Genomic DNA, 26,414 nt, shown 5'->3' with positions numbered 1-26,414 from the left:
CTCACATTTTATTTGCACGTGCAAAAGTCTTGTGTTTCCTGTGCCTGTGTGGCTACAGGTACAATTTTGTCATTTCCTTCTCCTTCTTCCCCTCGCAAACCCAGAGCTTGGCCAGAGCGCTCCGCGGGCGCTGCGCGGCGGGGTTCGGGGCTGCAGCGAGCCCCAGGCGGACCGGAGCCGGACAGGACCCTCGGGAGGCCGGGGGCGGGGCGGCGGGGTCGCTCCACGCATTCGGTGGGCGAGGCCGCCCTCTAGTGGCCAAGCGAGGCGAGCGCAGGCTCAAGTCACTGCCCGCGCTGCCCAAGGGCACCTTGTGCCGTTGGGGACTTCATCAGCTTTAAGCTGACTTTGTTCTCAGACCCTGAAACGAGGCCAGAGACATTTCACCAGGACACGTAACTTCGTGTAAAAGAAGTCGCATGACTCTCCTCCTCTTGCTGGCTTCACGGACCTTTTTTTCATGATGCCCCTACACAGCCCGGGCACTGGTGGGCCTTCCTTGCCCCAGAAGAGTCCTCGCTCTTGCCCTCGCTCACATGCCCGGGGCTGGATGCCAGAGGACGTTTTCTCTCACTGGGCCTTTCCGTCGGAAGAGTCTGCCCTGATCCCCCCACATGGCTGGCTCCTTCCCTTCGCTTAGCTCAGCTCAGAGTCAGGGTCCACTTGGCCGCACACCCCCACCCTCCCAGACTGCCAACCCCAGCACGTGGTCATTCTCTGGCTCCATACAGCTCATGACTTTTCAAAATTATGTTATGTGTTTCCTTATTTACTGTCTCTCTCTCTCTCTTTCCTTCATCACAATATAAGCTTTATAACATCAGGGACCTTTTTTTTTTTTTTTCCCATTCGTACACCTCCAAACACTAGAAAATGTTGCAATCGCTTGGCACATAGCTGACTTTCAGTAGATATTTTTGAATGGATAATAGAGAATATTTATCTCCTAAAACGTCTCTCCCAATAGCAATATTTTTGTCTAACATCTTGTCATCCCCAGTGTTAGGAAAGTGGGACATGGAGATGTAGGCAGAATTTCGCTAAGGGATCTGGAAGGAACAAAATCCCTGTCCATGCATCAGCAGAGACAGCAGATTAGAATTGCAAACTACTAGTACAAGGTTTAATTTAATTTTTTAAAGTCTGATTATCTACGTTTCTCCTCATCTACTCATCAACAAGTCCTATTGTAGGCAGGTACAGTTTTCTAAAGCAACAGAGACAACACAGAAAAGAAATAGCAAAGAACATAATGATGAAGAAAGTTCTCAGTCTTGTCAAAGATCAAATATCAGTTGATAGTATGATTTAATTTGACTGATTTGAGACATAAACGCATGGATACATAACCCCATTGTACCAGGAGAGTTTTTAAGACGGTGGTACCTTTTCTTGATAATACCAGTATGTCCTGTGCTGTAGTGACCACACTATCTGCCCTCATTACATCTTTTAAATAAGCAAAAGCCTCACAGTTTCCTTAGTTAACCGTAGAACTATCTTTATAAGACATGTTTTGATAGTCTACTTATATCAAGGCTTCACTCCTTTTTGTTTCACTCTTTTCCTTCCTTTTCTCTCTCCATATAAAGGATAATATGCCACCCCAGGGCGTAAAACAAAAGAATAAATTCTGAGCTGCTCCGTTAAAGCCACGTTAGGGAACCAGAGTCCTACCCAGTGAGCCTCTTTTACTATTCTGTCTCCTTCCCTCCCTTTCTGTCAGGATGGAAGCCACGAGGTTCCTTCAGGGGAGCTACAGTACTCGTGAATATAGACAGAAACCAATGGTATAGATCATAGCTATAGTAATCCCAACACTTTAAAAAATAGTCTAATTGTCTATTATTAATTCTTGCTAAAAAGAAACACTTGTTAAACCAGACCGTGTGTGATTTCCATACATTTGCTCATTCAGTAAACATTGTAGATTATGTTCTTACCATGTCCCAGGCTATGCTAAGAACAGGGAATACCTGTGAAACAAGTAGGGCTCCTGCTTTCATAGTGTTTACTGCAGTTGGAGATACTGATAACAAACAGTTATAATACAAAGCGGCCAATGTGATGATAGGGTAAACACAGAGGGCAGCATCCAGGGAGTATACTTAGCAGGAACTTCATAGATCAGAGAAAAATTTTTGGCACGGAGATATATAAAGATCCGTGAAGACTTTAGAAAGCAGTTTTTCAGCTAAGGGGATGACAAGTACACATAGACTCAGAGTGGGAAGGAACATGGTTCATTTGAGGAACTGGAAGAAGTTCTGTTTCAAAGAAACATCAAGTGTATGGGAGACACAACAGAAAGAGGACGGAAAGGTGAGGCTGGAAAGGTGGGCAGAGTCTACATCACAAATGGTCATGTAAATCATTTGTGAAAAGTCTAGACTTTAGCTGGAGGACAATGTAAATCTATTGAAAGATTATAATCAGGAAAATGATGTGATCAGCTCAGCTGTAGTTGAAGAATGCCAGCAAGGCTGAAAAATGAGATTGATGAAGAGAATGTTGTAGTAATTGAGATGAGAGACGATCATGGTCTAATTCAGCAAAGAAGTAGAAGATTCTGGGGGACACCTGGGTGGCTCAGTGGTTGAGCATCTGTCTTTGGCTCAGGTCATGATCCCGGGGTCCTGGGTTTGAGTTCCACATTGGGCTCCTCGCAAGGAGCCTGCTTTTCCCTCTGCCTGTGTCTCTGCCTCTCTCTGTGTCTCTCATAAATAAATAAATAAATAAATAAATAAATAAATACTTAAAAAAAAAAGACTAAGAAGATTCTATTCAAGAAGTAGAATCAACAAGATATGGTTGGTTGGTATGATTAAGGTAAAGGAAAGGAAAAGGATGCTATCTGGCTTCTGGCTTGAGCCACTGAGTAGATAGAAATTCCATCCCCAGTAGAGGGGAACTAATATGGGCAGCAGGATAATGAATTTTATTTGGACATGTTGTGAGACAGGTAAGCAAGTGGAAATAATCAGGATGCAGTTGTGTATGTGGATTTAAATCTCAGAAAAAGTATGACCTAAAGATAAAGATACAGGATTCATCAGCATATGTGGTTGGTGGTACTTGAAAACATTCAAATACATAAGACATCCAAAACATTTGTAGAGAAATAAAACATAAAGAATCTAGAATAGAACTATGTGGGACAACACACGGAAAGGGCAAACAGAAGAGCTCCACAGGAAATGCAGAAAGAAACAACAAGGAGGTAGAAGGCAAACTTTTGGAAGCCAGAGGAAACGATGGCTTCAAGGAGAGAGCGTTTGACAATGTTGGATTTTGCTGAGAGATAACTGAGCAATGTTCTTTGGTTTTTATCCAGAGGGCAGTCATTGGTGACCTTTGGTGAAAATAATGTCCACAGAAGTTATAAGAATAGAAGTCACATTGTTATAAGGTCAAGGGAAGATGGGAAAGTAGAGACAATACTGAGACAATTTTCTATGAAGCTTCACTATGAAAGAAAAGGAAGACACATGGTGATAATGGGATAGAAATGTGAGGTCAGAGGAGGGGTTTTTGATTTTATGTATAAATATTGACAGAAATGAAAGTGTTACCATTCCTATTTTATAGAGAATCAAAGAGGTTAAGCAATTCACCCAAAGTCATATAATCAACAGAGCTAGGATTCAAATCTAGGTCTGTCTGGCTCTGGGGTCCTTGTTCCTGACTACAAACATAAAGGAATAACTCAGTTCTAGGTACTGGCTTGCCAATAGAGTTTAATAGCTTCGAATCATATTCCGGTTAGTACTAGGGGAGAAAAAAAACTACATCAGGTACCCCACCCCCATTTAACGGACTAGGAAACTGAGGCTAAAAGTGTCTGGCTTATGCTTGCACAGCTCACGAGTGGCAAATCTCAGCTCTGCTCTTTGTCTCCTTTTATTCTATCTTTCATAACATCTCCACTTGGCTTAAGAGATTCGGAGTGGGAGAGTAAGACATAAAGTATCTTGGTGTGACAACCAAGCAGGCTATGCTATTTAGATTTGCTGCATGAATATTATGAGGCCAAAGTGGTCTCTAAAAACTCTGCTCAGTGTGCTAATATGTAAATAAGTAAAATTCTGAAGATAAATACATAACCACCCATGTATTATATTTCTAGTGAAAATTACCAAAATTATCACTTTTCAACTCAGCTTCAGTTGGTGTTATTCACCTGGTTACATAAGTATATAATAACTGCCAACATTATCCTCAAGGAAATAAATGTGTCTTCGTTGCATTCCCTGTTTAGTGTTACCCAAAAGTTGTATAAGTACAGATTGGGTAATTAAGGGAAGTTTTAGAAATGAGAGATGTAAAGCCATAATGAGATAAAAAATTACTGTGTACAACATTGTGCGGTAGAGGTGGTTAACCTCTTTGTAACACAAAACTCTTGTCTGCATCGGATTCAGTTCAGGGACATAATGGCTTAAAACGTGAAGATTAATAGGCAGGTAGGAGTGCCACCCAGATAAGTTTCACTCGTAGCACCTACTCTAATGCCTCCTAAACAAGCCCACAGATTGAGCTTTCAGGTGATGTAAACCAAAACACTACTTGTGCAGAGCAAGGGCTCTGTAATCAGTCTAAGTCCCTCAAATGCTAGTTGTACATGTACTAGTTTACTGACCTTAGTGACCTTAGGCAAGTCGCTTAACCTCTCCACACCTCAGATTAGTCAGTGTAATGTTAAGATATTCGCAGTGTCTGTTTTGGGGGCCTAATTCCCCATAAGTCTCTTGTATTGTTATCTATCTTAGGAAGACACTGACTACCCTTGGTTCTAGGCAACCTTCTTAAGAATTTTGTATAGCAAGCGGCCTTGGAGAATTCGAAATAGTGTCTTCCTCAGAGCAAAGGGCAGGCATACTTACTGCCTATTATAAAAGATTTAGGTTTACGAAGCTCGAAGCTCAGGGCTCTTCTCCTACAAGACAGTCCCTGTGTGTGCTGGCATCCCCATGGCACTTCAGGGCCAGAACTCCACAAATATGCTGATGCTCATGCTGTGGGCTGAGTCGAGAGTAATAAAGTCCTTTGTCTCTGACCCAGGAGGCTTGTGTCTTTCACCAGCGCTCAAAAGCTTGCCACGAGAGCAAAAAAATCACATCCCTTGCAGTTCTTCACACCTTAGAGAATTTAAAGATGAAATGAATTTGTTCATTGAAATTGTTTAGCACACTTCTTGGTACTTGATAAGCACTCAAAAAATGTTGACTCTACATTAGAACCATCATGATAGGGGTATGCCCACAGGAGTGTCACGTAAAAGAAAGCTTATGTGCCTAAAGCCCCACTAACAGAAATCAATCCTGTGTGTTAAAGCTTTGTGTATTGCCAGGAGTGTACTTTTATATATTCCAGGCACAAATGCCCAGGGAGGTGACTTACATAACTGCTCTTTCCCATCAGTACCTCAGTGGCTATCAACCTTCGTTTCTCATAGCAGAGCCTGACAGAGGAAGTCTTAAGAGGCGTACATTTTATGTGATTGGGAGAGAGTTTTGAACATGAGGTATCACCCAGATAGATAGACTTGAGTAGGAGCCATGAGTATCATTAGGAGGATGGGGTTGGTATCTATCTTGTTCAATACTGTATTTCCAACCTACAGCGTGAGGCCTAGCACACAGAGGTCTGGAAAAATCTTTGTTGGATGAATGGATGACATCCCAGAGAAAAGCTTAGGGAGCCTTTCTTTGTCATCCAGAAGTAGACTTCTAAGTCATTGAAGTGTCCCTGCCTTCAAATGATCTCCACCAAAGCTGACAACCATTTTACCTACTAAAAGGAAACTTCATCAAAAGCCAAAGATAAAAGCAAACAATCAAATAACAAAACAAACTTTCGACCTACTTTGTTCTGCACTGAAAGGCACACTTTGGCAGACAGAAAGGCTTGTGCTATGTGATTGTCATCAAGGTTTCACTTAATATTTTAATGAGCTGAGCAACAGACATCCTGGCTGATCACATGCCTTCTGTGGGTCTTGTTGCTAAGCAAAAAAAGTGTATAAAAAACTTGTTGTCCTTTCTTTAAAAAAAAAAAAACCCACATAATTCCTTAAAACATAAATACATCCCAACTGCCACTTGGATTTATACAAAGATGATTCCTGTCATCCTCCTTCTTTCCCAAGCCAGCTCTTTTCATATTTCCCTTCTCCCTCAGAACTGCTGAGTTAGGTTCCAGACCCCTGTGCTGGTTCTTGGATACACAGCAGATCCTTCGAAGCCAGGATGTGTCTGCCAGGACAGGCAGTGTCATTTTTAGATATTTCTCTCCCCCTTTCTCCCCAATCCCTCCCAGAACTACACTGATACATTTATCTTAATAATTTCCTTCTTTCCCTTCAACTGGCAGTCTTCTCCATAGCTGATGTTTTTCTCTATGTGTTCCATGCTCTTCTTTACTCTCTTCCCTCCTCCTCCCCCCCCCCCCCACCTTTCTGGGGAGGGGTGATTTATAATTGGAAACCTCAAGATGATCAAGAGGCAATTTTAGAGAAGCAGGTGACTCTAAACTGGGTAGGAGCAACGACAAACTGAATACTCTTTAAGCAATGTGGTGTTTACAGTCCTTTACTTACCAGTCCTTGAAGAGAAGCATTAAAATCCTCACCATCATACAGATGGGAAAACCAAAGACTGAGAGGTTAAGCATGAGCTCTAACAGAGAATAAATGGCAGCACCCAGATTTGCACCCAGACAGTGTGACTCTGAGGCTGACTTTTAGCCCTGTGCTCTAATGCCTTGAGCTCAGGTTTGGGGGGTAAGTAGGAGTTATCTAAACAAATTAACAAAGGAGAGAACAAGGTCTTGTAGGCAGAGGACACAACATTATATATGGGCCTAAAGATGTGAACCAGCTAACCAAGCTTGGGGAACAATACTATCCACAAGGAAGTAAGCAGGAAACAAACCAACAAAAAACCTAGGAAATTCTGGACATTCATTTATGGCATAGCATAGGAAAGACATGTAGGGTCATAATCTAAGAGACCTGACCTAACTAACACAATGGTCAATGGGTTACTTAACCTCCGTAAGCCTCTACTTCCGCATCTTTAAAACTGGGATAACACACTTTTCACACTTTAATGTGTAAATTTTAAAAAGATAGCATACGAAATAACCTTGTGAACTGTGGCATTCCATGCAAATATCTTTCTCCCTCTTAGCTTCTGCCCCTCTGTTATGGAAAGTAGGTTCATAATTGGGACTCAGGAAGCAACTATAAAATAAAGGACGTTCCAGGGGCCTCAGGAAATCTTGCAGGCAGCCTGCACTCTAGAAGTCATTTTTTTCTAGCCTGAAGTCTGGGAGGTTTATGAGACCCATCCTAACTCAGCAGCACAGAGAAAACGGTTTTGTCAAAGACCCTAGTCAAGCATTTTTCTACTAGAGGGAAGTTGCACCTTTGAACATTTTATGGATTTTTATGAAATACGATACGAACAGAAATGACTAAAATAAAGGAATGCTAGACTCTCTATCTTAAAAACTGAACTTTGAGGAAATATGAACTCGAGAATTTGTATATCTGCTCTATTCCAATCAGCTGGTATGGGATGCTATGCTGATCAGCAGATGAGGACTGGCCTGTGACAGAAGATCCCAAGCCTAACACAAGAGCCACCACCCCAAGCTGCCACTCAGTTTCAGTACATGGAATGATTTGGAGCCATTTGCAAGTCAGGGAATACTAGCCAGCAGAAAGGCCTATTATGTTTTGAGGACTCCTCTCTGCCCCTAAGTACCATTCCAGGATCTAAAGATAACAGCCATGGACGAAGCAGGCAATATCACTGCTGTCTTGGAGCTTGCATTCTAGGCCCAGGTAGGTAGGGGTGGAGAATAGAAACAAACCAGGTAATTTCAAATAAAGTGCTCAATGACATATAGGAGGTGCTCACTAGTATTTGTGGGTTTTTAAAATTTTTTTTACATTTTCTCATTTAAATTCATTTTGCCATCACTAGTATTTGTTAACTGACTAGATAATTAATGAGGCCTAGGATTCTCTCAGAAGGCCATCTTTGTGAAGCAAGGCAGTCAAGCCAACAGTCTTCATTGGCAATGCCATTTAAAGCAGTCATTCAGATTCATTTGACCATTTAGCCAACAATTTTTAAGTATCTATTCCATCCCAGGCACTATGCTAGGTGCTAGGGATATAAAACCAAAAACCACATCCCATATTTCCATTTATTAAGGAATCAGCTTCTGTTGACTTTGTTCTACTGATTCTGCCCACTTTCAATTTCAGCCTGAACATATGGGCTACTAGGAGGGACACAGAAGGCTTGGTGCCAGAAGGCTTGCAGAGGCCCTGGACAGCCCAGGCTTCCCATCTAGGAGAAGTAAGGACTGACATTTTCGCACAGCAGGTGGCTCCCTGCTGGAGTTTCCTGTTTTCCCCAAGATTCTCCAGTAAAACTAGTAAAGAAAATGAAAGTTAAGCATCAGGCAGTGCAGTGACAATTCTCTCCCACACTTGAGCACACATAATATTTAATTTATAGATGGGTAACCAAACCACAGAATGTCCCAGAAGTCTAGACATCTAGAAGTCTCCATTATTCTAGAAGAGTCCCTGGAGAAGGTTACCTTCTGTGAAGAGGAGAGGGAAATCATTATCAAGAAAGAGTCTTACCACTGGCTACAACACCCACGCAGCAGAGCAGAGTTCTGTGGCTGTTGCAGGTCCCCTAACCAATGAATGGCTCTCCCTGGACCTACAAACATGCATAAACACATAGAAATAATTAGGATGGCTTTGGCCATCTAATTATTAATATTTAAGATATGGGAGGATGCGAATTTGGCCAGTTCTGTGGTGTATTGTCTCCACTAAATCCCATGATACCTTTGGGAAAAGCCTACTCTTTTTTCCCAAGATGTAAAACTCTCCTCCAGATGCCTATTATTCCTCCTTTTTTTTTTTTTTTTCAAGTGAAGAGAGTCTGTTGAGCTGACAAAACCATTTAATTTGTGATTTCAAAATTGTGACCGGAGAAGGTTGAATTTGTGAGTAATTTGAAGGTTTGTAAGATAGAAAACAGCCCAGATGAATAACCAGAAAGGCTGCAAAGAAAACACAGATGATAAGAAAGGAAAATAACCTCCCCCAAGAGGCTGAGCAGGGAACACAGGGAAAGACATAATACAGGGCAAGAAAGAACACATTGTGTCCCTCTGAAAATTGTTGTAAGTCTCCTTTCTTCAAAAAAAGATAAATTAATATGCAACAACAAATGTGTGTATTAGATGGGACTGCAAACACCATTGTTATCACACAGCAGGACAACACAGCTCTCTTTTGAGGTAGTCGTTGATGACAGGCAGAGGAGATCTAAATCATGTTTAAATGTTAGTGGAGAGTCTGTCTGGAGAAAAGTTGATCCATAAATCCAAGAAATAAATAAATAACCCACCAAATTAGACAATGTTTTTGAAATACTGACAAGGCAAATCTCTTTTAAGTTGACAGCATGAGGTTGGAAAAGTGGCCCTGGATTCTGTTTGGCTTCCTTTGACTTGATGAAGGACTATAATTGATGTTCTCCATTCTCCCTAACCTTCAGTCCGCTCCTCCTTCCACCCATACCCATGCACCCCTCCCAAATATTAGTGTGACTATCTTTGTAGCATGTTGAAATATCACACCAGCCTCTCTGGCTCAGTGTTAGTTGTGGATCCTCAAAGTCAGCAGGTTAGTTTTTCCAGATACGCTTTGGTTCAATTTCTTATTATTTCTTAGCTTTACGTGGCAGGAACTTGGGTTTTTTTTTTTTTTATTTGAAATTTACGTATAAATTTCATAGGCCATGAATCACAACAGTGACGTGACTAATGTAAATTTGACATTCTATAGCACTATTAACATGGACTTTGACAACCTCATAGGTTGATTTTAATTTTGTTTTGTTTTGACTACAGAGGAGACCTAATTATGATTTAAGCTCTTCTTCAGGATGGAAAATTCTATCTTAAACCCCAGATTCAGTATTCTGAACAGGAACATCAGTCATATCATTAGATTGGCAAAGCTGGTGTATACCTGGATAGATGGTTGGAGTGGGGCATCATCAGAGCCATTAGTAGTTCTGTATCAGGCCATAAGTGATAGAACAAACTCAAGTGTAGAAGGCAGGTTCTGAAAAACATAACTGAATATTGTCCTAAAGAATGAAGCATGAAAAGAATAAACTAGACCATGAAGGTGTGGGCTATATTACCATCAGTGCTGAACAAAGTGCTTAGCATAGAGGAAATGTTCTATGAATATTTTAAATGAATTTAAATGAATTTATCCCTTATCCTCATTGGTATGTTCACCAAGTATTTGACAAAACACTAGAAATTGAAATCACACTTCACTTTTGAAAATTGAAAATTCAAATTTTTCAACTTCCCTTACTAATGAGAATTTTGCCACCATTTCTGATGGATAGCAAAATATACCAACTACTCTCTTCTACTCCCAACCTCTTATCTTTAAAAGCTGAAGGATCCTTTACTGTAAGACCTATACTGGTCTTGACTTGGATAAATCATTTTCTGTTCCACAGCCCAACACAACAAAGATCTGGAAAATTTACAAACTGCCTAATCATCCCCCAAATGATTCAATTCAAAGCAAAGTATGGGTGGCAAGGGTGGTTTTCTAATGGTTTATGTTTTGCTGTGTTTATTCTTATTATTTTAGAATGCCTTGTTTGGAATGTGGCTGCTATACTTTAATCCTACCAAAAAAAAAAAAAAAAAAGGTTTTTGTGCTTGAAAGGATTTTTTTAATTGATAGAAGCAATGAAAGGGACAAAACCACTAATAGCTTATGTTTACTTATGACCTTCTAACCCTCTCCTATTTGTTTCTTTGCAGCTGTTAAATATGTTTTGCCCAAGTACCAGCAACATGGCAAGTATACACTCTACCCCTCTACACTCACCTTGAGGTCAGACTTGATACTTCACTGCACTTATTATCAAATTTTTTTTAAAAAAAAGACAAATTCCCAGAGCACCTGGGTGGCAAGGTCAGTTGAGCATCAGACTCTTGGTTTCAGCTCAGGTTGTGATCTCAAAGTCTCGAGATGGAGCCCCAAGTCAGGCTCCAAGGGTGGAGTTTGCTTGAGATTCTCTCTTCCTTTCCCTGTGCCACTCCCCTTACCCATGTGCTCTCTCTCTCTTAAATGAATAAATCTTAAAAAAATAAAATAACAAACTCACATTTCCAAAGCACTAAGGATCAGTCGAGATTTTCTGAAAAATGTTCCAAGAAGACAGAGTCCTGCTAGTAGGTGGCAATATAGCTTCTTTGCAAATACCCAAGAGGAGAGGTGTGACATTCCTGCAGCAAACTCTGATAGTGTTGAACAAAAATATCTGCAAAAATGTCAGTTTAGTTGGTCTGGGAGGAGATAAGCCATCACAACAGATTCCTTCTTTGCATTCCCCTGCTCTTTGTTATCTTGCTCCTGAATCACCTGCTGAATTTTTATGCTTAGGAAAGGCAGTAAGCTATATAGGAGAAAGGACAAGGGGCCAGTAGGAGTGAGGGATTGTGAGATGGCAAGGAACAGAATCCTACTTATGTAAGGCCAGGATGCTCAGCTCTTGCACAGCAGAATCACATGGGGAGCTCTAAAAAAATTGCTGGCAATTTTCATTAGTGGATATGGGAGGGGGACTGATGCATCTATAGCTGTAATCACTGCACCTCCACCTGTCTCTCAGCAGCCTCTGTTCTCTCCTTCATTCCTGCCTAACAGAGCTAGTCCTTTGCTGATTCCTAAACTATAATGCCAGCGGGCCTGTGGCTTGGTTTGATGGGGGCACCACTTCAGGCTCTCACTCTACAGAACCTTTCAGGACTGTCTGTCAGTTCAAATTACATAGAAATATGTGTCTTCACCACACAGCAAATACACTGGCTCCTCTTTGTTCAAATATTGGTCCCACCGCTTCCAGACATGTGACTTTGACCATGATACTTAGAACCCTAGTTTCTTCTGTAAAACAAAGATACAAATTTCCACTTCATGGGGCTGTGGTGAGGATGAAGTACAGATTTGCACTGCAACAATCCCAGTGCCTGGCCCCTACCACGTTGGTCTCCATCGCCCTTCACACAAAGGTAAGGCTAAGAGCCCGATTTGTTGTGTCTCTCTCATGGTGAGCTTGTGTCACTCCCACTTTACACAGGTACCTACGATCTGGTCAAACGAGTCTTGTGGCTTCTCCCTTTCCTCCTGTTTGTCAATAGCCACTTTCATACCTTAGAGACACCACAGAGACAGGAAAGAAAATTTCTGAAACTGAGTGGTTTGATTTACTTTTATTAGAGTCTCTGGTTGAGAAGAAGATTAAAACGAAAATTAAAATCAAGGCCAAAATGAAATTTCTGTTGTGAGTGTCAGTAGATTTAATTCATTTATGCTGTCTTAGTTTGGGCTACTCTAATGAATTACCATGGACTGCTGAAATGACAAATATTTATTTCTCACAGTTTTGGAAGCTAGAAGTCAAAGATCAAGGTGCCAGCATATCCAGTGTCTGGTGAAAACCTTTATCCTGGGTTGCAGATGACTGTCCTCTTGCTGTGCATTCACATGTGGAGAGAGAGGAAGTAAGCTCTTGTGTCTCTTCTTTAAGAATGTGTGTGTGCGTGTGTGTGTGTGTGTATAATTTATTTATTTGAGAGACAGAAAGTGCACACAAGCAGGGGGAGTGGCAGAGGGAGAGGGAGAAGCAGACACCCCAGTGAGCAGAGAGCCCAACGAGGGACTCCATCCCAGGACCCTAGGATCATGCCCTGAGCCAAAGGCAGCCACTTAACTGACTGAGCCACCCAGGGCACTAATGTCATCCATGATGGCTCACCTTCATGGCTTAATTATCTCCCCAAAGCCGCAATTCCTAATAAAATCACATTAGGGTTAAGATTTTAGCCTATGAACTTTTGGGGAGACACAACATTCAGTCTGTAACAGTGGCTTCTATCACTCCCAGGGCTCTGAAAAATAGAGGCTTTGCACTAAGTAGGCACGTGGTAACCACATACTAAACTGTTTTTGTTAAAATGCACTCTATATTTTCATTTTCTTAATTTTGTAAGTCTGCTGGATATAGGCAGAATTAAACATGTATAAGTCATTTTTCCTCTTCCCCCCGCTCTGTCTCCTGACATATTTCCAGTTTCTTTGTTGGGTAGAACCAGAATCTTCCTTTTAGTTTTTAATAACTCTGTAAACCCTCAGTCCTATCTACTCTGCTTTGTCTTGTTGCTTTCTAGTTTGGGCCAGCGGAGAGACCCAACAGGATGTGCCTCTGTGGAGTGGGATCTAGAGAGAAAATTCTGACAAGCAGAGTTGTTTTATTTGATAAGTTTTCTCACGTGAAGTCCTCTCTGTGCCTTACCAGGACAGGTGGCAGAGAAGCTTTTTAGTTCTTTTCTCTTCTAGGGAACCTTGTTCATTTGGAGCAAAAGCTTCCTTTTTTATCTTTTGCCATATTGTTCAAAGCTTTAAAAAAAAAAAAAAACAGCAGAGAGAAAATCAGTTTGCATCCAGAGATGGCTCCTTTTGGAAGCCCTGGGCTGCAGAGAGGTATCAGGGGACAGGAGGTCACCTTTCTTTGAGGTCAGACAGCTGTCCCTTTGTCATACTGATAACTTCTGACTGGGACGAACATCTGAAGAACATATTCCAAACATGAAAGTTGAGGCAGCTCTTTACCCTGCCACTTCCCACGCTGGTCTCTACAGGAGTCGCTCCAAACAAACCTCCTGTCACAGGAGTGGCAGTTGTGCTCCTCCTGTCTCATTCTGCTCAGTAGCCTTTGCAAGGAGCACATTCATCCCACGACCCCTCACACCCACTTCTGTAGGTGTTTTGAAGTTTATACTCTAGAGATGAAAGAAAAGTCTAACATCTCGATGACAACATTTAAATGTATTTTGGCCCCTGCAGAAATGAATAAATCATCAGAGCCACTTTGAAATTGGGAGCTGAAGGGGAGCGTAGACCACATGAAATTTGGGGGCCTCACTGGGAACCCTCAGTGAAGTTCTGAGCGAAGCTTTAGGAGGGCACTTCATGTAGCCATGCCATGGTCCTGCCTATGACCTTGAAAGGGCATAGTATCATCATTTCCACTAGTCAAAAGGCCCAGGGATAAATCTCTCTGAGAGAAGGAAAAAATAATTTATGAAACCAATATTTAAATAATAATGACAGCTGGAACACCTGGGTGGCTCGGTGGTTGAGCATCTGCCTTTGGCTCAGGGCATGATCCTAGGGTCCTGGGATGGAGTCCCACATCGGGCTCCCTGCAGGGAGCCTGCTTTTCCTTCTGCCTGTGTCTCCGCCTCTCTCTCTGTCTTTCACAAATAAATAAAATCTTTAAAAAAAAAAAATGACAGCCAATTTTATTGAACATTTACTCTGTACCAGGTACTATATTTAGTGCTTTTATAAGCATTATCTCATTTAATCCCCCCACCAAACCCTACAATTTATTCACTTATAGATGAAGAAACAAATATGGTAATCCAGAAGAATCCATGTCCATGTGCTGTTTGTAATGGCCATAGACTGGAGGCATTCTGACTCTCCATTAACAGAGAAATAATTAAATATGCGTTTTAGTAAAAAAGCAGCTCACAGTATCATACTGATTTTAAAAACCACCCTTTTTAGCCAGAAGGAAAGAAGAAAGAAAAGGATCAAAAGAAATCTGGATATGATTAAAATTAAACACATGGTCGGAACTAGGAAGCCTACTGCCTCTCAAGGAAAACTCTTGCCCTGTTCTAGACTAGTTTCTTGGTATTTTAGAAGCTTTATGTTCATGTTTTACTGTTCTGACAAGCACAGCACCCTCTTGGAATGCTGATGGGATATCTAGTGAGGTGAGTATGTAGGCTGACAATGTAATTGATCATCCAAATCAGGACCCTTTTGAGAGTAAAAGGGGGTATTTTGGGTAATTGCTCTGAGCAACAGGCATAAACCAGCAGCATGCCGAGCAGATCAGAGCACACGGTTACCTGTACACAGGTTAACCTACAGAGACCAAGCTCCAGCCAAACCCACGTATGGCTGTAACAGGTTCCAGGTTCCGCCTTCCCTGGCTCTAGTGCTCCAACTTGATCTAACATCCTATCACTTTATCACATTTTCAAGCATTATGTCTCTTTTCCCTCTCACCCACTCACTGACTTCAGTTTCCTTACCCCCAGCAAGCCCCCTGGGGCTAATGGTTTCCACTCATATCTCCAAAGGGAGATCATCCTCTGGGGACAACAAACGGAATCATGAACACCATCAGTGTGCACAGACTAAGGGCAGGGCAGAGCAAAGCAGGTGCCTGGGATCCATGAGGGATGGGGTCCAGCTCACAATCTCCTCAGGACCAGACAGACAGTCCTAAGCTCCAAGGGACTAAAGAGAAGATAAAAACAGATGGAGGAAATCCAGAGAGTCAAATGCCAAACTTGTTTCTGCTCAAACTGCCTCAGTCATTTGTCAGGAAGAAAGCACAGAGCCTTGACCTGAAAATAAAGCAGATTTTCATTTTATCTTTTGCAAAATAAAATAGAATGCAGATGGGAGATTTAACCTCTCCTCTCTTTGCTCACTCACCACTGCCCCATACCCATTAGTTACCAGATAATACCACATAAAGTACAGCCCAGGAGAGGCCAGACCCAACAATCCAACAACGTGTATTTATATCTATTTTATGAGGTTCTAAGGAATCCTATTTTCATGGAGTAGAAAATGTCATTTAAAAATATTGTGCAGGGATGCCTAGGAGGCTCGGTCAGTTAAGTGTCTGACTCTGGATCTCAGCTCAGGTTTCAATCTCAGGATCATGAGTTCAAACTCCATGTTGGGCTCCCCACTGGGTGTGTAGCCTACTTAAAATATATATAATAAAATATATATTAAAAATATTTTTTAATAAATATAAGTAAATATTTATATAAATACATATATGTATATCTAGCAAATGATTTGTTAAATCCTCTTCCCCTCATCTTTCAATCGTTAGCTCTTGTGCTTTGAGTTGCTTGGGTGAGTTGAAACAAAAGCTAAATGTTTTGTCTCAGACAGGGGGACACCACAGGAGCTCTGCCTTATTCAGGAGGTGTCACCTAAAGCAAGAAGAAAGTCAAATCATGTCCATGGAAAATATCAGCTTCCTGTGGAAAATGCCCCACCAGCAGCTGTAAGCAGCTATTTGCCCTGAGTTCCCATCTGGTTGAGGTAGGTAGTTGGGGAGACCTCAGAAGGACCCCAAGAATGTGGCCATTGAACCCAAAGTCCCTTGCTCTGTAGTTATACTCCCACTGTAAGCCTGAGATTGGATGTAGTGCAAAGGGATTTGAGGAAAGTCTCGTTTCACCCTGTGGTGAGAGACAGAGGAAATTAAGTGGATAGACAGAGTGACCAGTGCTCTCCCTTCCCACGCACCAACCCCCTGTGCTTTATGAATAATCATTGACACAAATGGCTGAGCTGTCTTCCGTACCTTTAGTCATAACTGGGTACAGAGGAAGAGTCACAGAGACACAGGTCATGGATAGAACTGGATTAAAATAAAAAACATGTCTTCACTTATCAATATTTTAATCTGGATGATCCCATCAAACACTAAGATCAACTTATTGGTAGTTAATTGTAGTAAATTAACTAGGAGACAATTTGTCATTTGTCAATGTGCAAATTATTCAGCATGGGAAGAAAAGAAAATTGACATTTGTTGAGTATTTACCACATGACAAGCCCTGTATTGGGCAACTCTACATTCAGATGCCATTTAATTTCAGAATAAGACCCTGGTCAGCAGTATTAATGCCCAGGGCACCTGGGTGGTTCAGTAGTTGAGTGTCTACCTTTGGCTCAGGCTGTCTTGGGATGAAGTCCCACATCGAGCCATCCATGGGGAGCATACTTCTCCCTCTGCCTGTTTTTGGCTCTCTCTGTGTGTCTCTCATGGATAAATAAATAAAATCTAAAGAAACAAAAAGCAGTATTAAATCCATTTTACAGACAGCCATGACTCAGACGTGTTAAGTAACTCACTCAAGTTCCTACACGGAGGGTACAGAATGCAAGGGCCAGGCTCAAGCCTAAATCTATTTGGGGCTACATCCCACCCTCTTTAAAATGTTCCAAAAAAGCCAGAAGCTTTTAAATATAATAACTAACTATAACTAACTATAATAACAAACTACACACAGGGTTTATAGTTTGTTGATTGTTGTACATCAACAATCACGTACATATTATGAGGTTATAATTTACCTACTCTTCTTTTTAGATGTGTAAAAAGAAAATTGGTATTCTTAGGCAATTAGACAAACATCTTTTGTCAGCTTTCAACTGTTGAGTAGCAAGGAGAAAAAAAAAAAAAACCTAAAAGCCCAATCTGGTTTAAACCTTGGCACAATGCAACTATTTAGAATCTCTTTGTTTAATGTTCCACCTTTCTAGATAAAGGTACTTGGTGATTCCTCTGTCTTCCACCTCACTTCCTGGCTCCTCTGCAAGATAGCATCTGAATACATGAATATATACAGTGTTGAGCTGTCATCATAAAACTTTGCAGTCTCGTGGCAGGTGGAGTCAGGAGTCTCAAGCATGACGTCCCCTAGCTCCCTGGTCTGCAGGACCTTACATTTATCCACCTAGTTGCTGTTGCCTGACTAAGGTCTGCTGTTCCTACTGTTTGCAGCTTGACCCCTATTTCTCTTCAAGCTTGGCAAACCCCAGTTGTGCCTCTTGGCTATCTAGCAGCTCATCTCCACTCTTGCAGGCGGTTTGCTAGAGATCCCGAGGTGATCTTCCTACAAATCTCATTTGGGTTCCAGACCAGTGCTGCCTTGAGCTAAAAGGTGATTTTTCTTCTCTGCCCATCCCACCTCCCAGACTTCTACACCAACACACACAGACATAGACATGCCAGGGACCTCACTGAGTCCTCTGGCAAGCTTCCAGCCAGGCCTTAGCATCGTCAATATTCCTCCTGGGTACATAGGCACCCCCAGATACTTCAGAGTATCATCATAGAATCTGGGTGAAACCCCTGAAGGACTGAATCCAGGCCCTCCTTCTATGTCCGGGAGTGGCAGACAACCTTGAAAATGGTGTTGTCTGGGTTGAAAGATTACTAGAAGGGGAGATACCAGATTTTGTCTGGATGATAGGTTAACAAGTGTCCTTCTTGGGGCCTCATGTTCCATTGTCACCCCTCACTTGAAATGTCTTTTGCCACTAAGCATTTGGCATTACCAGCTCAGTATCTTGGCCCTCAAAACCATTGCCCTGTTTCCTCTGCACTCAGCCACTTTGCCCCATTCCCCAAAGCTCCTATTCATGTAAGAATGTTGTACATGCCAGATTTCGTTAGTTTGGAGAATTCATTCATTTAACAATTATTTATTGAGTTCCTACTATCCCTGTTTGGGCTCCAGGGATTCAATGGCACACAAAAGAGACAAAAATCTTTGTCCAGGCAGAACCTACATTCCAGGGAAAACACTCAGACAACAGGTACAATAAATAAGACACTATAGAGTATGTCTGGTAACAATAAGTGTGCAGAGAAAAATAAAGCAGAGAAAATGGAAGCAGAGCGCTAGGAGGAAAGTCGATTTTTAAAATATCTAATCCAAGCAGGCTTCAGTGAGGAGCCTTTATATTGAGTAGAGGAGGTGCTGGAGAGGGCCATGCCCATATCTGGGGAAGGATGTCCCAGGCAGAGGGAGCAGCAAATGCACAGCCCTTGATGGAGGAACAGGCTGAGGCCAATGTGACTACAATGGGAATAAATGAGGGAAGAGCCAAAATGTGATCAGAGGGGTTGGACATGGGTTGGGCAGGCCAGTAGGTCAGTGTGATGGTTGACTTTTACTCAGAATGAGTTGGGAAGCTATGCAGGCTTTGGAGTAGAGGAGTCCTAGAACCTGACTTGCTTTAGAAGGATTATCTGTCTGGCTCCTTGGGTGGGAGGAGACTGAGAGGGGCAAAGGTAGAATCTGGATGATGAATTTGGAAGCTATTACAACTATACAGGTTAGAGCTGGTGACTGGAACCACTGTCCTGCAGTGTGGTGGTAAGGAGCATACATAGGTTATGGATATATAGTGAAGGTCTGCCAACAGGCTTTGCAGATGAATCAAATGTAGATGTAAAAGAATGAGAGGAAGCAAGAATAAAACCAAGGTTTTGGGGTGCCTGGATGGCTCAGTCAGTCAGGTGTCTGACTCTTGATTTCAGCTCAGGTCACGGTCTCAGGGTCGTGAGATTGAGCCCCACATTGGGCTCCACACTGAGCGCGGAGTCTGCTTGGGATTCCCTCTCTCCCTCTCCCTCTGCCCCTCCCCCTGCTCTCTCTTTCTCTCTCAAATAAATGCATAAATAAAATCTGTATTAAAAACAAGAAAAAGCAAGGTTTTTGCCCTATGCCATTAGAAAGATGGGTTTGTCATTTGCTGTCATTTGCTGATAAAAGTCATAATAACACAGCTCAGAAAAGGAAATCAAGTTGAATGTTAGGCAAAAGAATTTCTCCTTGGTTGCATCCCTCCAGAGTCTCCATCTCTGGCCTTGCTGTTGGGCTCCTCTCTCCATCTTTTCCTCCACAAGGTTCCAACTACATACCATGAGTGGCTGAACTTGAAACTCCAAAATTCCTGTTTTTTTTATTATGTGCCAATGAACAATTTAGTTCTTTTCATGTGACAAACTAAAAACTAAGTTCTCAGACAAATTGACTTTAAGATACGTTGGAGTTTTATTTCAAGCTTACTGCAAGCCAAAACTAAGATTTCTTTCTTGGGAGAAACATTGATGGAAAAGAAGAAATAGATAAGGAAAAAGAGAGTGCAATGGAGGAAGAAGGAGAAGTTACAAGAAAGAAGCCAGGAGGGAGGCGAATATATAAAAGCCTAGTTGAAGACGGTTCCACATGCTCTGTCAGAAGGTGAATGCTAATCAACTTTCTAGAAAAGGTCCTCATTTTGGTAACATCTGTCCAGCATTTGATTCGGAATCCTAATTACTTCCTATAAGTGGCCCAGTACCTCTTAAATTAAGTAAGAGCCGTTCTGTCTCTGGCCAGACTTGGGACCATACTCTCTCTCACTTGTTTCCCTTCTCTTTATACACAATCAAGAAACCCCATCAAGTTTTTAAATTAAAAAATAGAAAGTAGGGGCACCTGGGTAGCTCAGTCAGTTAAGCGTCTGACTGTTGATTTCAGCTCAGGTCATGATCTCAGGGTCGTGAGATCAAGCCCTGCATTGAACTCAATGCTGGGCATGGAGCATGCTTACGATTCTCCCTCTCTTTCTGTCCCTCTCTCCACTCATGCACTCATGTGCTCATGTGCTCTCTCTCTCTCTCTCTCTCTCAAAAAAAAAAAAGGCAATAGGAATTTAGGAAATACCTAAGAGAGATATGAGTGCTACCCCTTCACTACAATGCACAGAATGACAACCATTGTTTTTAAAGATTTTATTTGACAGAGAGAGAGAGAGACAGAGAAAGAGTGTAAAAGCAAGGGGAGCAACAGGCAGAAGGAGAGGGAGAAACAGACTCTATGCTGAGCACAGAGCCTGGTATGGGGCTCAATCCCAGGACCCTCAGATCATAACCTGAGCTAAAGACTCAACCAACAGAGCCACCCAGGTGCCCCACATGCCAATAATTTCTATGTGTCTAGCTATGATTTCATTCTCTTATGTTATGCCCTAAAGTATGGGTTTTCACTGACATTATATTAGGGCATGACTTCTATACATCTGCCATAATTGGCATTGCTGCCCCCCCAACCTGCCTTTTTTGTGAAAAGGGCTCAACTAGCGGTAGGCTCTAGACTAGGAGTTTAGCCAGGAAAGCAATGAAAGAACTGACAGCTTGGCGAATCAGTCCTGTTGTCATTGTTTTATTTAAACCTTCTATTAAAGAGAGTTTCTAACATATGCAAAAAGTAGGCAGAGTGTGATGACCTTTTATATACCTATCCCCTAGCTTCAGTAACTGCCAACTCAGGCTGATCATATTTCATCTATTCCCCACCCACTTCTCTTCCTCTTGTATTATTTTGAAGCAAATCTTAGACATATATTTCATCTGCAAACTTTTCACTGTGTATTTCTAAACCACAAAGTTGATTTTATATAAACTCATGACCATTGTTGCGATTTAAAAATTAATAATCCCTTAATATCATTACATTTTCCAGTAAGAGTTGAAATTTTCAACTGCTTTAGTTGAAATTTTCAACTGCTTTATGAATGTCAATATTTTATTTTGTGGTATGTTTGAATCAGAATGCAAATAAGATCTACATGTTGTAATTGATTGGTAAGTCTTTTCAGTGTTTTTTTATAGGTTCCCTCTTCCCTCTATCCCTCCCCCTTCCATCCCTGCAATGTGCTTATTGAAGAAACTATTTGGAATCTTGTAGAATTTCCCATGGTTTGGATATTACTACTCCTTAAGGGTATAGTTTACTATACAATTTGTAAGATACTTCTTATAAATTGGTAGGTAGATCTAGACACTGCTAGCTTGTTTTCAAATTACATCGGTAGCTTACATTAATGTTATTTTTGTTATGAAATCTTACTGTTTCTCCAAAGTGTTGCATTTGTCTAGCTTTCTTGTTTTTCGAGGTTTACAATACTCTTTTAAGGTAATAAATAGTTTGATTCCAAAAGGGCTAACCACCAGAAATCAAATTTTAAGGGAAAAAAAATCATTACTTTAGAAGAAAAAACTGATGATAATGCTTTGGCACAGAAATTATATTTACATTGAGAATAAAAATTGTCCCAAACCTGGTCTAGGGCAGAACTTTTTTGGATGATAAAATTCACAACCTCCTTTGGGATGTAATTGGTGTTGCTGTTAAAATGCTTGAGCAATTTTCTGATAGACCTAAATAAGATTAAGGACTTCTGGGAAGCCAGGGTTACCCACCCAGCTGGCTGGCCAGCCTAATAATCTTTAACCAGACATATTTTTTCTTGTACCCAGTTTAACAATAATCAACCATTCACTTTTCTTATAAAATCCCTAAAGAGAATCTTGAATTGGCACACTTAAAGGTTTTATCCCTTGTGACTAGCCTGAAACAAAGTTTTGGCCCAGACTCATAATCCATTTCCTAAGAAGGTGTTTTAACAACATTTAGGAGGAAATACAGCAATTTTTTTTTTACTACTTTTTGTGGGTAAGAAATTTCATCGAAAGGTACTAAATGTATACACAAGAGTCTTAAATATATGGAAAATTGGTTTCTTTGAAAGCTCTGGGCACTTTGACTAATGGAGAGAAATTTCTCCTTTGGATAACATAATTCAAACTTAGTTACTGTCACGAAGTAAAAGATCTTCCTTCAGATTCCCTCTTTGAGCAAGCGGTGCCTTGAACATAGGATCCAAGTGCCCTGAGAAAACAACATCTCTTGTTGGTGGAAACTGGTTTAACATCATGATTTAATTATTATATCAAATGCATCATTGATAATCTATGGGCTTTAATAAATCTAACAGGTAAAGGGTGAGTTGGTAAGAAATGAACTTCACTTCTGAATTTTAAAAATACATTTAATCCAATGGGAAATAAAAACGAATGCTTGGATGAAATAATAACTTGATCATAAATAAATAAAAATTGAATGAAATATGAAAATAGGTTGTATATTTTATGTATTGTATATAACACGTATTTCAGAAAATTATTTTTTTCACATCTATACAACAACTCTGTTGACATATGAAAACTCTTAGTTACCACGGAAAGATATATGAGCTTTCAAATGTGCATAATACAATGGAGTTAAGCCCATACTCCTATGCCTTTCAGGATGTTAGATTGTGCCAAATGGCTCAAGATGGCTCTAAATTAGACCTGCAAACCTCAAGGTTTGAGCAAGGCCACCAAGAGCAGGTTGGGCTTCAACCTATCCAAGGGCTGATGAGCTAGAGGTCTTCACAGAGAATTTATGTTCATATGCCAAATAGCAGGCCAATTCTGAGAGCCAGCCCAAGTAACTTATTTATATTGGCTTACCTGCTTTCATCAGCACTGAGTCCACACCAAAAGAGAACGGACTCTTGTATTAAGGAAATTAACTTTAGGGGCAATAACTACTTCACAGAATTTTTAGAGGGATTAAAAAAGCAATGATGTATATAAAATACTTAGCATAATGTTCAGCAGACACAGGAGGTACTTAATATTATTTTTAATACATTAAATTGTTAATAAATGTATTAAATTATTACTTAATATACTAAATTAATAATACTTATTAGCTCCTTCTCTCTCCCAAAGTTGAAAGATCCACATATGCTCAGCATCAGGGATAGTCAATAAGGAAAACATGATGCAATCAAAGTAATTATGTCTGCATAGTGCTTTATAATCTCCAAAAAGCTTTAACATATACTATTACACTTGGACCTCAACAACAACCACTCAAAGTGCTCTGTGGGACAGGAGTAAATATATCCAGTTTATGGTCCCTGGGAATCTGGTAAAGAAGGACATGATATTGCAGCCACACCCCTAGAGGAGATCTGACCTTTGTGGGTTCTGACTCTCAGGTATGTGACACCCACAGTCCAGCACCCCTCGCCTCCGACACACACATCTCTCACAGTCACAAGATTCCAATTTGGGTGAACAATGAAGGGATTTCTGGAACACCAGACTTCCAGTGCTAAAACTGGTAAAGTCTCGAGCAAACCAAGTGAGTTGGTTAAGTCTAAAAGAAATGAACACAAAACCCCACAGACCAAGAGTACAAAAAACATTAGTTGTCAGAGCCATAGAAAACATGGTGCTTAGCACATGCTATAGTCCCCAGGATTTCATGGTGCAAGAACTTTACATGTTGCTCAGTCTGGGAAGACAGGTTCTCAAAGCTCTCAGGATGAGAGCAGGTTACAAAGCATTTCTCAGCAGAACCCCTGCCTAGGCATCAGCACTGGTGCTAATCTCCCCTCCATGGTTTAATCAGACTCTTCCTGAAGTTTGTAGGTATGTCCCCACATGCACTGGGTGGCCACACCCACCTCAGGTTTCCCCCAGATGCAGATGTCTACAGGGGGGCCAAGCAGCCCTGCTATAGCTCCTTTACAACTGTGGCGAGAGACTGTAGCACAATGGAAAGTAGAGGGCACCATCTCCAAGCCTCTCCTTTAGAAAAGTATAGACACTCCCTACTCCCTGTTGAGACAGAATTTAAGTATTTTATGCACCAAAAAATAGTGATATCCTTTGCTTTCAATATTGTTCCCCACGCTTGCATTAGTTTCAGAGCCTATATCCAGAGCTCAATAGCACATTTCTCTAGCCCTTTAGGATCTGGTGTGTATGAGTTCACTGAATTATCTCCAGAAGAAATGCTGAATCATAAAACTGTGCCAGCTCAGAAGAGGCTATTATCTAGGGGGGTCTCCTGCCACTCAATTCAGCAATCTCTCAGTTTGCATCCAGAGAATCTGTTTCTCTCTCTGAAGATCAAGGCTCTGCTTTTTTATATTCTCCACAAGTGTGTGTGTGTGTGTGTGTGTGTGTGTGTGTGTGTGTGTGTTAAGGTGAGAGAAAAGGGAGAAAACCCTCTATGGCTTCCAATATTTATCAGACCTGTTGCATAAGGAAGGTTAATCTCTAGACAAAAAGAAAGGAATTTGGTTTGTTGTTTGATATCCATCACTGAAAGGAAAGGGGCATCAAAGAAAACTGTAGTTTTGTCACCAATGCAGCTACCATGGGAGTGACTTCCACATGATCAAGATGCTGGGGGCTGAAGGACTAAGAGACAAATCTCCAAGCCAGAGATCCAGGGAGACCATAAGGCTGTAGGGAATCCTCTAGTTATCATATTATTGGACTATTATAGAAAAAAAAATGTGTTCATGGAAAAACATGGCTACATAAGCTTCTAAGAGATTTTAAAGACATGTTCCACTCAGTGCATCAAAACTCTCTTACTGTGTAAAGAGGCAACTTCAGTTGACGATCAATTAGTAGATGTGCCAGATATTTTCAGCATCAGCCCCGCATGCTCTTTTCAACCTCCCCAACTTGCTCTGTCCCAAGAGAGGCTGACCTGTACTTTGCATCATCTCCGCTCCCATCCCCTCTACTTTCTGGTTAGATTCGGTTAATGGGAGGCACCAGCAAGAGGCAGATGGGAGGATGGGAAGAAAAGGAAGCAGGGTGAGGTCAGAGGTCCTTCTTTGCATGACCAAGGCTTGGCATTAGCACCTTCCCTCTGGAAAAGGCCATAGCCCACACTATACTACAGCTATGGCTCTCAGGGTTCTAGTAGCTTTTCCCTCCTTTATCCCTTTAAGCCAATGGCTGATGAAGATTGCCACTGTTCCTAGCCCTGGGGATACATCACTATCCTTTGTTGGTTTCCCTTGAAACTGTCTACACTTTTATAAATAGCCTCTTTGTTAAACTCCCTGAATAAGGCCCTATTAAGTGTGCCTTCTGGGTCTTGTTGAGATCTTGACTGATACCTTCAGCATATCAAGGATCTACATGGGACAATGCAGCAAAGTACAAAGGTCAATGGTGAACAAATGAGAAACAACACAGAAATAAGCTAGGACTACCTTCCTCCTCTTTCCCACTTTCACCTATCAGCCAAGGAATGCATGCATACATTGAAGGGAGAGTCTGATCATAAACAAGAGCTGTAAGGGATCCTTCCGAGATTTTGTCCCAGATCCTAAGTTCCTGGCCTTAATAATCTCTGGGTAAAATGAGATGTTCTTCATGTTTATCAGAGTACAGTTAAATGGTTTTTGCATAAGTCATCATTTTGCTGACCCTAAAAAGCTGGTTAACTCTCCCTTTTTCCAACAGAGGAGTGCATCTGAGTTTCTCTTATTATCCTAACCAACACTGAGCAAGAAAAACTGAGAAGGTTGAACCACTTGGAAAAAATCGAGATGTTCAGCATCTAAAGAGAGTCAGAGTTCCACACAGGAGGTCATCATGGCCAGATGATGATTGTTTTATGAAAGGAGATGTGAGTCCTGAAACAAATCAGGCCAAAGGAGAAGCGACAAGGAAGACACAGTGGACTCCTGACACCTAGGGAGCAGGTGTCTATGGCAGGTAGGCCCAGTGCAGATAGCTGAGTAGAGATCTTCGCTAGAGGCAATTGATAGGGTCAGTGTAGGCACATGGTCAATAAGAAGGGCCAGCAGATGATGTCATTTTTCCACAGGGTACCCAGTCCCTGGAAAACAAGAGAAAAATAACTAAAACTCATCCTAGTAGAACCAACAAGAAGAACCACTCAGAGATGGCATGGGGGTCCTCATTGATCCCATTAAGGTCCATATTACATCCCTC

At 41.4% G+C, this 26,414-nt stretch overlaps 1 long non-coding RNA gene across 1 annotated transcript in view; it reads left to right on the top strand.

The window, feature by feature from the left end:
- The window catches only part of LOC112919923 (uncharacterized), a 185,569-nt gene extending 159,395 nt beyond the window's left edge, over nucleotides 1-26,174 (top strand). The window contains exons 7-10 of the long non-coding RNA XR_003234985.2: nucleotides 7,571-7,849; nucleotides 10,897-12,642; nucleotides 16,129-16,285; nucleotides 25,920-26,174. This is a non-coding gene — a long non-coding RNA (uncharacterized lncRNA). The remainder of the gene's footprint in view (nucleotides 1-7,570; nucleotides 7,850-10,896; nucleotides 12,643-16,128; nucleotides 16,286-25,919) is intronic.
- The last annotated feature ends 240 nt before the right edge of the window (nucleotides 26,175-26,414 follow it).

Source organism: Vulpes vulpes, chromosome 15, assembly GCF_048418805.1.
Source record: "Vulpes vulpes isolate BD-2025 chromosome 15, VulVul3, whole genome shotgun sequence".
Taxonomy (NCBI): Eukaryota; Metazoa; Chordata; class Mammalia; order Carnivora; family Canidae; genus Vulpes; species Vulpes vulpes.
The sequence above is the reverse complement of the archived record's forward strand: the minus strand, read 5'-3'. Positions and strand labels throughout refer to the sequence as shown.